Source organism: Rhineura floridana, chromosome 2 (assembly GCF_030035675.1).
Source record: "Rhineura floridana isolate rRhiFlo1 chromosome 2, rRhiFlo1.hap2, whole genome shotgun sequence".
Taxonomy (NCBI): Eukaryota; Metazoa; Chordata; class Lepidosauria; order Squamata; family Rhineuridae; genus Rhineura; species Rhineura floridana.
The window spans coordinates 212,311,544-212,321,839 of NC_084481.1; the positions used below are offsets into that span (position 1 = coordinate 212,311,544).

Genomic DNA, 10,296 nt, shown 5'->3' on the forward strand with positions numbered 1-10,296 from the left:
GTGGGGAAACCTGTGGTCCTCCTGATACTGTTGGATTCCCATCAGCTCCAGCTAACATGTCCAATGGTCAGGGATGGTGGGAGTTGTTTTCCAGCAACATTTGGAAGGCCACAGGTTCCCCATTCCTGTTCTAACCTCACATCTTGTAAAGCTTTGTGACATTACCTTGGTTGTCCACACTTACACAGAAAGCAAGCGCAACGGAAAATCATCTGGGCAAACTGAACAGACCAGGAAATGGTTAAGGCAGTTTTGTTATATTTTATTTTATCTTATCTTATTTTTTTAAAATCTAGTGGAAACTTTATTCTGGAGAATCCGAATGCAGGAGAAATGTTCTCTCTTCTCTTCAATGCCGTTATCTTATTCTATGATTTCTTCTTCCTCACGATGTAGCAGCCAGGATGACATGGGCTTCATCCAAGAAAACGAATATGCAAAACTGGATCAGTCCTCAGTAATGGCATGCTGAATTTCCCCCCCATTTCCCCCTCAAACCACTGTCCAACAATTAATGAGAAAAGAAAGTACATTTAAAAATTATCAAAGTGAAGAGATATTTCCATGAAAATCTCAAGGATAGGATGCTGGGATCTCTTCATGCTTACCTTACTTTTGAAGTGATCAAGGGATTTTGTGAGTGCTTTTTCCTTCGTTCTACAAATCACCTCTCCAGTGGTCTGCGTTCTGCAGCCTTCCGGTAACTCCATTACATCCACAACTGGGCTCTCATTTCTTTTTAATATATATATATATTTTAAATCAAACAATGAAAGGAAAGGGGTAAAAATAATAATAATAATAACATAAGATTAATGCTGAAGATTATATATATTAGGTAAATAATAAATTAGTTTACATTACAGACACATTACCCATCAGTACATGCATCTTGAATTAAGCATATAAATTAATATAAGCCCTCCAGATGTCCAAATGGGTATACACTTGAAAATGACATCTATATGAAATATGTTCACATGTAGCCACCGCAGTGAGGTCTTCAGTCCATTGCATAATAGACAGTGGGTATTCATCCTTCCAGGCTCAAAAATCTCTTAGCAACCATAAAGGCTCACAAAGTCTACTTTTGTTGCCCTGCTGTTAACCCCCATATAGGGATGGGATCCATTGGCCTGTGCCAGTTTGAAAACATACCACTGACCTAACTGGCCAGTATCAATCTGAGTTTGTTCTCTGTTGGCTAACCACTGCTTTTACCGATCTATTTTTCCCCTTGCAAAAAATATTGGTATTAATACTGATGAATGAAAGGAAATATCAATTAAAATATTCTTAATATCAATATTTTAGAGGCAGATTTTTTTTAAAAAAAATCCATCTTTGAAAATAGCCACAGAAAATTGCTACATAAAAATCTGAGCTGCAACGCCCTCATTCTGGATGCAGCCAATTGAACCTGGCTACATAGCTATTTTACAAAATATATTCTGAGTAAGGGCAATGGGTTCTCTTCTCTGAAATGGTTACTCCTCCCCATTTGTAGCCCCACAAGAAATCACCAAAAAGGGACCCTTTCAGAGCCTTAGCAAAAAACAACAACCTACACCCGTTTCAGCTCTATACTAATGTCCCATCCATCTCAAGGCAAGCAAAGATATATTTGCTTACTGGGTTTTTAAAAAACTAATACATGTAAGGAAATGGTCTGTAAATAGCTGAAGATGTGTATCTTTGTAATTTGAGAAGGTGAGGTGTTTAAACTTTAGATAGGAAGAAAACCAGGAAACTTTGCAAAATGTGTATCTTCTACTTGGGTATGATCCCCTTCTAACCTTCAAAAGGCACAGATGTTCAACTGCTTCCCAGCAAAATCTAGTAGGAAGTAGGAAACTTCAGAAGTGGCCCGTAAGACAGGGCAGTGCACAGTCTACATACCCAGGGATGGACTTAATTTCCTGGAAAATCTCAGTTACCATTTAAACAAATGAAACACAAGCATTTCCCCAACATTATGGAAACTTTTAAGTACAAGTATATAAACAAACATGGCTAATGCTGAAAAGATTATGATAGATGACCATTATATGCAGCTTTTACTCTTGGGGGCAGGGGGTTCTAGCTGTCACTGGAAAGTGTTTTTGTGGTCTGCAAAGCTCCATGCCCCCATATTCAATACTGTATTCAGTGTTCAACAAACCAGTCCCAATCTGAATATGCTGCTACTGCAACCCATGTGCAATGCTCCCAAGGTGCAATGCTGTCAATTCAGCCTATGGAGTTCTAACTGAATGTTGGTTTATAGGACTTTATTTTATTTTAAGCATTTCTACTCCACCTGATTTCCCAAAGGAACTTAAGGCAGTGAACAAATCAGATAATAACAGTGCAAAAACAAATAAATAAATGGGATTGCATTCTAAGTCACAGAGAAAGACAAAAAGATGTATTCGCAAGATTCTTTAAAGGCTCAAAGTAGGTCCACTTTTTATGTCTTCTGAGTTTACATTAGGGTTTTCCACAGTGATCATGTAAAGCCTGAACAACAGTTGTGAAACCTCAGACTTGGACACATGTTAGTGAGCTGCCAGCCAATCAGGGCACCCTAGTGCATGCATGTAGGTGTTTAAGAACACAAGGCCATTGTTCACACCTGATGATATGTTTGTTATAGAAGGCATCAGTGTATCCACAGCTACTACACTTGCCACTGTCAAATGACTCTCAAGAGTCAAATGACTCTCAAGATGTGTGTTTAACATTGGGTGCAATGCCAAGTAGAAAGTTCAGCCATGTTTACAGAACTGTTACTACCCACAGGCTGTGATCATGCACTCAGTTACATGCAAAGGGATCTCCGAGTCTTTAAGTTTGTGTGCAGGAATGAAACCACAGCCAGTAAAGATAAGACAAATACATTTAAGTGGGATGCCCACAGCATTTGTTTAAATGGCAGCTCCTTTTTGTATTTTATAAACAACAATATGACACCATCACAAAAGCTGTTTCATTTAGAGCCATCCTACATTCAGCAATTTAATTATTCCCTTAATTATTGAAGCATTCATCATAGTTTTCCAATTGATTCATTGCTGGCTGGCTGCATTTCTTTGACGCATTAATATAGTGACAAGTGAATTGACAGCCTTCTTGCTAACCTACAAGAATACTGGGAATAGGAGACTTGAAATCTTGAAAGGGGTGTGTGTATTATTGTAATTAGCCAACAAAACCTAGTGGCAAAAGCTTCATTAAAAGGCAAAGGTGCATAATAATATGTCAGAAAAGCCCAATTATCAGTAGCTTTTATAATCAAATCTACAAGGTAATATCTTCCAGAGGCAACTTTATTTTATTAGGAAATCAGCAATAAAGAAGAGATTCTTGGTGCAAATAACCCTTCCATAGAATATAGTCCTCACACTGAAAATAATAAATTCCACAGAAATTCAAACCTGGTTATTTTCAGCACGATTACTTAGAACAAGTATGATACTTACATGAAAAATAATATTATAAATGCTAAAAAAAATCATATTTTTTTCTAATTTGGATCTTCTCTTATTATAAATCACAGTTTCCTTGCAATGAAAAAGAGCCTTTTAATTTCCTCCAATAAGACAGGGAATATTTCTGCTTTTTAATGACTTAAGCTTGTGCTATAATTTCTCACTTTTCCAAAACCTACCTTTGCAACACCACTCTTTTTCTGTCTTATGTTTTTACAGCTTCCCAACCTGTCAGGTACCTCTGACCGTACTCAGCAGCTTACGTCTCGATAGCTAATATTCAAGTAGAAGGACACTGCATGCAAACCTTAGCATGATGTTTAGCATGCTTTGGGTACTTCTTTACTTCAGGATGCTAGGCACATCAACAGCCTTCCCCCTCATGTTTCAAGCAGGGGTATTTTCATGCGGTAGAAAGGATGGGGGGGGCAGATAGCAAAACAACGAGCTTGAGTGTTTGAAACATAAACCTTGAGGTTGAGTGTCTGCCACTGATGATATAGCTTGGAGGAGCAAATCCATGTAAATCAATACATTTATTTAGCTCACTCACCAACTCTCTCCCTGAGTTAACACCCCAGCACACACAATGCTAGCAAAGGTGATTATCTCTGCTAGCATAATTCCTCTGTAACATCTGCTTTTGCCCATAACACTCCACTAATTTTTCCCTCATTTCATTACACATAATTTTCTTTCAACACAATCTACATGTATTAAGTGGTAATGACTTTCCAGTTAAGAGCAAATCGACGCCAAGGGACACCCCCCCCCCCGATTGCCTGCCGTGCCTGACTCCGGCTATTAAAGATAAATTTGGTGTCTCAGAAAGCGGCAGTAAGCTAATCAATCAATTAAGCGGTTAGGACATACATTATCAAAATTCCACAGTGTGGGGGTGGATGAGAGCATGCTGATATACTTGGTGATTTTTAGGGGGAAAATAATTTGTAAGTGACTAATGAACACCCTTTGAGGTTGAAAGTCTGTATTTAGCATCTTCTGGACTGAAAACACAAACTATTAAATGAATACGTTTCAACGGGGGAAGCTGTGTAAGCATTTAATATTCAAATAATATTACAAATTCAATGCACTGCCAAGAAGTGTTTTAAAAATGAAAAATAGGGAAGACAACATTCTTTGGCCAAACTGTGGTTTTTTTAAAAAAAAAAAGCAAAAGGCATTCTGCTTGAAGGTAGCGGTTGAAACTTGTCAGAATGTCTCTGGATATTGCCCAGGTCTCTGAATAGAGATTAATATTCCATAATCTGCTAGCAACAGTAAAACTGTTTGAGGACAGCCTGGCAAGTAACACACTGCTTTGGACAGTTTTAAAATTAAACATTTAACTTAATTTGTAATTTGGTTTTTTAGACGTGTTTTTCAGAGAAATCGTAGCAATAAACTGAGATATCTTTCCAAGAAGGCATAACAACCCCCCCACATTTGAACACCACCTATAAACAGTCCCAAATATATATATGTATATATTTTCACTACTCACCACTATCAGAAGAATCTGCACAAATCTAAGACACAGATGAACTCTGATTTTCAGTGAAAAACTTCACTGAACAAATAAAGAATGCAAGTTAGCATCTATCTATATACATAAAAAGCAAACTGCTGTTCTTTCCTTTCATGTAGTATGTGCGTGTGTTGGAATGGGATGCATATTCATTTAAGGTGGTTTTTAATTTCTTTTCTTCAATCTTGTATCTCGTAAATCAGCTCAGATGGCAATGTTTTGGCAAATAATGGTGAGTGAGAACGCAGCAAGCAGCACTTGCTAAAATGAGAGGAGAAGATCAGTAGAGAAAAATAGGAAACAAACTTTATTTGCTAAAGCATATTGAGCCTAAATACAATAGCAGGGTTAAACAGAATATTACAGCAAGGAGATGCCTGGTGATAAAATTGTGAACCCCTTCATATCTTTATTTGAAGAAACAATCAGTAAATCTTTAAAATAAAAAAGTGATTGTCACCAGGCCTTGCCAATTACTTTTCCTGTCAGTGTTAACCATTTTGCCTAAAGCTTTGTTATCCCAGTGCTGGAGACAGCAGATGAAATGATGTGGAAAAAAACCTGCAGATTTTCTTCCAGCTTCCAGCCTCCGCCTCCCCTCTTCTATCCCCCCCCCCATCCCTTACCTTCCCACAAACTGCACTGAAGCATATGCAGCCCATATAACAAGTGGGTGAAGGGAAAAAATCCTAACTTACTCTGCAGGAATTTTGGGCAAAACCAAAGGAGCACTTGAAGAATAGAGAACTTTTGAATGCCGTTGTTGATCAAATTAGGGAAAGGCATACATCACCAGACTCTCTTCTTTTTTTCTCTTTTCGTCATCTACATTTTCTCAGGTAAATGTAGCATGGAAAACCTAGAAATGAGATTTAAAAATGCAACACAGCAAAAGGAGTGTTTTACCTCCCAACAGCTGATATAATTACTCAGAAACTAAATGTATATACATCAGCTGTCATCTCAAGATATGAAAGCATAGTAGAATATAAAATATATATTTTTAAAAAGTACCCTGTAGGAAACAAACCAGGGAAAAATTGTTCCATTTTTCTGTTTTTTTCTCTCCATTGAATAATTTACTGTTCTTATCGTGTTAAAACTACATAATATAAACAGTTGCTTTTCTCTCTCTCACCCTCACACTCATTCTCTGTCTCAATTCTTAGTGGTTTCATGTTTTACGGTATATAAAATATTATAGCACTTTACCTTTATTTGAGTTGTTAGGAACCATTCTGCAGAATATCCAAGTGTTGCTTTATTTTAGTTGGAAAGGAGCAGAACAGATCTGTTTTGTTTTTAAACCTTGCATTGAAAATGTTAACTAGACTTCTGACAGGGTAAAAAAAAAAACACCTGACTTTTCCTAGCTTTGACCAAATAATTGGCATTTTATTCCCCCCCTTCTGATATAAAGGATACTAAACTTAAACCCACATGAAACAAATAATGAATTCCAGAGGGGGAAAAAATGTTTTAGACCATTTTGCCCAGCCCAGGAAAATGTAACATTTGTGAGTTTTTGTTTGCAAAGTTTGTGGAAGTTTGTGGAAATAAAGTCTCTCTCTCTCTGTCTCTTTTTTTCAGAAAATAAATTAATAAATGGATCTATGCAATGACAACCAAATGAGGGGATTTGGGGTAGTTGTTGTTTACTTGAATCGGATAAAACACCCACCTTAAACCCGCCCTCTGTTCGGTTGAGTAGCACCTCCATACTCCAATAAACCGTTTTCATTCCATCTGGCTTATGTTTGCTCTGAAGACATTTTCCTGTCAATCTCTCCCGCCACATTAAAAATCTGTCATTACTATTGCATTGCTGCCTGGCTCCAGAGATTTGTCTGACTGCTTTATTGCTCCTCTCGTGTTTTTTTTCCCCTTCCCTGCTACAGCCAAGAAGCAGAAATAAAGGTTTGTTGTTGAAACATGGCCGCAAGGAAAGTAGGAGGCACACATCTGTCAAGGTATTACCTTTCTTCAACCAGGGATTAAGGTGTTTTACTGCACTCGCTACTGAGCAGTCACACTGAATAAATTTTCTCAGTAGAACATAAAAATGAACTCATACATTTTGAACTGGGTTTCATTCTTTCAACCAGCCCAGATAATTATGCAATGGCATCACAGTGGGGGTGGGTGGAGGGAGTCAGGAAGGGGGGAATTCTTTCCCTGGCAAATTTGCATTATTTAAATACAATGAAAGCCCAAGAAGAAGCAAGGAGACTGAGGCACCATAGCATGGGGTTGGAAGGAAATAGTTTTGCACCTTCCTTTGTCCTTGCTCAGTACTGGATATTACCTGGGAAGGTTAAGTAGGTTACAGGGTATTGCTTTACCTTGTATTTGTCTTGTGTGCTAAATGCCCTCCCCGTCACACACACCCAAAAAGCACACCCAGCTTTCCCATCAATATTCACTGCCAACCTGACTGGAAGGAAGCAGCACAGAATTTCTGATTTTTGAAACACCTTCAGTCTGGCAGGCTCACAGTTGTTGACATAAATACTGGTTGCCTCATACAACAGTTCTTCTTACTGATGGAATGCAAAGTTTCATAACTGGAAGGACAAAAATAAAAACAAAGACAGCAATGAGCATGGCTAACTCCACCAACAGCTTAACTAACGACGTCAAAAGGGAAAAAAAACAGGTGAGGAGCAATAGAAACCTTCTAGTTTTCAAACCTTCTGTCTGGTCCAGAGAGTTTAAAGTCTATGGTGCTCAGTTTACAAGGTGGGAATGAGGCTCTGTACCTTTCCAAATTGTGCAAGAAGAAAAAAGCAGCATGGGAGCCAAGCGCCAGTATAATCCAGGGCAGCCATCCCCCAAAAAACTGCGTTCCAGAAATTTTGGGCTTTAATTTCCATCAGCTTCAGCCAGCATGGCCATGCTTACTGGGGTTGATAGAAGTTCAACTCTGAAACATCTGGAGGGCACCAGGCCGATCTAGGGTACCAGGGCCTTATGCGTCGAGGGGAGATTTCTGAAAATCTTGATGCTGAGATCTTTCTAATTCCTATTTTGCTCTTTAATCTCGAGAAGAAGCAAGTCAGTACATCCACCACTTCACCTGCAGAAGATGAAAAGGAGAAACAGAGGTGTCTGTCACCAGAATACTGATGACAACACACTTCAAATGAGCCCGCTCAGTGGTTTCATGTAGATATTGAATAGCATGGGGAATAAGACCAACCACTGTGGAACCCAATATTTGAGAGTCCATGGGGCTGAACAATATCTCACAAGCACCACATTCTGGAGTCAGCCAGCCATGTTGGAGTGGACTACTGCAAAACAGTGCCCTCCCACCCACAACTTGCACATTTGCCCCAGAGAGTTATCATGGTTGAATCCCTTGAAAGCCATTGACAGGTCAAAGTGAATCAACAGGATCATATTCCCCAAACTCTCTCCTGACACTGGTCACTGTACAGAACAACCAAGGAAGTTCCTGTCCAAGACCTGGGCCTGAATCCCAACTAAAATGGATTCAGAAAATTGGCTTCATCCAAATCACTAAAATCTTCTGGGTCCACAGTAAGTTTCTTCAGGCATAGTCTTATCTCCGCCTCTTTTAGGTGGTCCAGGACCACCCCCTCCCATACAGAGACATTGATCACTACCTTGGCTGAACCAGCTGCTTCCTCCCTGTCCTTTTTTATAACCCAAGAGTGGTCAGTATTGGTTGCACCAGCCCTGTAACCAGGGTGGGGCAAATAGGTGCACCGCCACCCTACTGCTATGCTCCCCCCCCCCAGGTTCATTTGTAAAATTGTCTTTTTCATTTGAGACATGACAATGACAGCCTCCATTTAAAGAGCTCGTTTTATTTATATATTTAGTATTACATTTATATCCAGAAGGAGCCCAGGGCGACAACCAAAAAAAGGAAAAGCACTTTTAGGCATCTTAAAAACAAAAGACTTTAAAACGTATTAAAACAAAATATCTTTAAAAAAAACAACTTTAAAAACATCTTAAAAAGCAATTTCAGCACAGATGCAACTATCTCTACTTAAAAGACTGGTTAAAAGAGGAAAGTCTTCAGTAAGCGCCAAAACAACAGAGATGGTGCCTGTCTAATATTAGGGGCAGGGAATTCCAAAGAGTAGATGCCACTACACTAAACGTCCACTTTCTTTGTTGTTCAGGACAGACCTCTTGATAAGATAATAAAACACAGTGATCAATTGGGTATATATAGGGTAAGATGATCTTTTAGGTATCATATAAAGGGTAAGACAATCTTTTCGGTATCTTGGTCCCAAGCTGCATAGGGCTTTGTAAACCAAAACCAGAACCTTGAACTTGGCCCTGGTAGCTAATGGCCAGCCAGTGCAATTCTTTCAGCAATGAGATAATATGTAGGCAATATCCTGCCCCAGTGAGCAGTCACGCGACCGCATTTTGCACCAACTGCAGCTTCCAGACCAACTTCAAGGGTAGCCCCACACACAGTGCATTACAGTAATCCAGTCTGGAGGTTACCAGTGCATGGACAACAATGGTCAGGCTATCCTGGTCCAGCAACAGCCACTGGTTTTAAGAGTAGGGCTCTCCGAAAAATTCAATGATAAGGCAGGGTGAGTGCACAACAAAAGCCCCACCTAGAAATGCCCCTAAAAGTCTACTCATTCAATACTTTCCCAATGACTGAGAGTGGATTTTTCATTATCACAATCACCTTATAATCACTTAAATGATTCTGGGGGGAAAATAGCTTTCATAGTAACATGACTCTTGAAAAGTTAAATATTAGAATTTTGTATTATGGGCTACAGTTAGACTCCACCCCTTAGATTTCCCTTTTGCTCTGCTTTTTAGTTTCAGTTTCAGTTGTGTTCTCTACTCAGCCAGCAGTAAAGAAGCATGCTTGCTTGCCTGCAGTAAGAAGGAAGTGTTTGTTTATTCTTCAGTTATAATGAATAAAGCAGAATTATGTGCTTATTGCTAAAGGGTGAAATAAAGAGATAACTTAATGTTATCTGAAAAAATATTTACCCCAAGTTACCCTTTACTCTTTGAAAGCACTCATTATACTCACAATCACAGTGGCTATTTTTTATTCTTTTTCTTGAGTACTTGATGGCAAAAGATGAAAAAAGCCCTAGAGGAAAAGAAACACTGCTCTGCATACTAGTTGGCTGGCTGGCCACCTAGGCTGTACCTCAGGTCTAATTTCCCATTTCCTAGTGTGCACAGCTCAGCATGAGGCCTTTTCAGCATTTCAGGACACAAAAATCAACCCCGTAACCTATTAAAAATTACAATTGCTTTCCATTATTGGTT

At 39.0% G+C, this 10,296-nt stretch overlaps 1 long non-coding RNA gene across 5 annotated transcripts; it reads right to left on the minus strand.

Moving 5' to 3' along the window:
* Nucleotides 1–252: 252 nt before the first annotated feature.
* Nucleotides 253–7,556, minus strand: LOC133378428 (uncharacterized). 5 transcript variants are annotated; one of them, XR_009761019.1, is made up of 5 exons: nucleotides 7,432–7,556; nucleotides 5,700–5,860; nucleotides 4,978–5,262; nucleotides 609–735; nucleotides 253–414 (listed from the first exon to the last, which is right to left on the minus strand). It is a non-coding gene; the product is annotated as an uncharacterized LOC133378428 (long non-coding RNA). The 5 variants fall into 5 exon arrangements; XR_009761017.1 differs by lacking the exon at nucleotides 7,432–7,556 and adding an exon at nucleotides 6,683–6,889; XR_009761021.1 differs by lacking the exon at nucleotides 7,432–7,556 and adding an exon at nucleotides 6,683–6,889 and having other exon boundaries at nucleotides 253–500.
* Nucleotides 7,557–10,296: the final 2,740 nt, after the last annotated feature.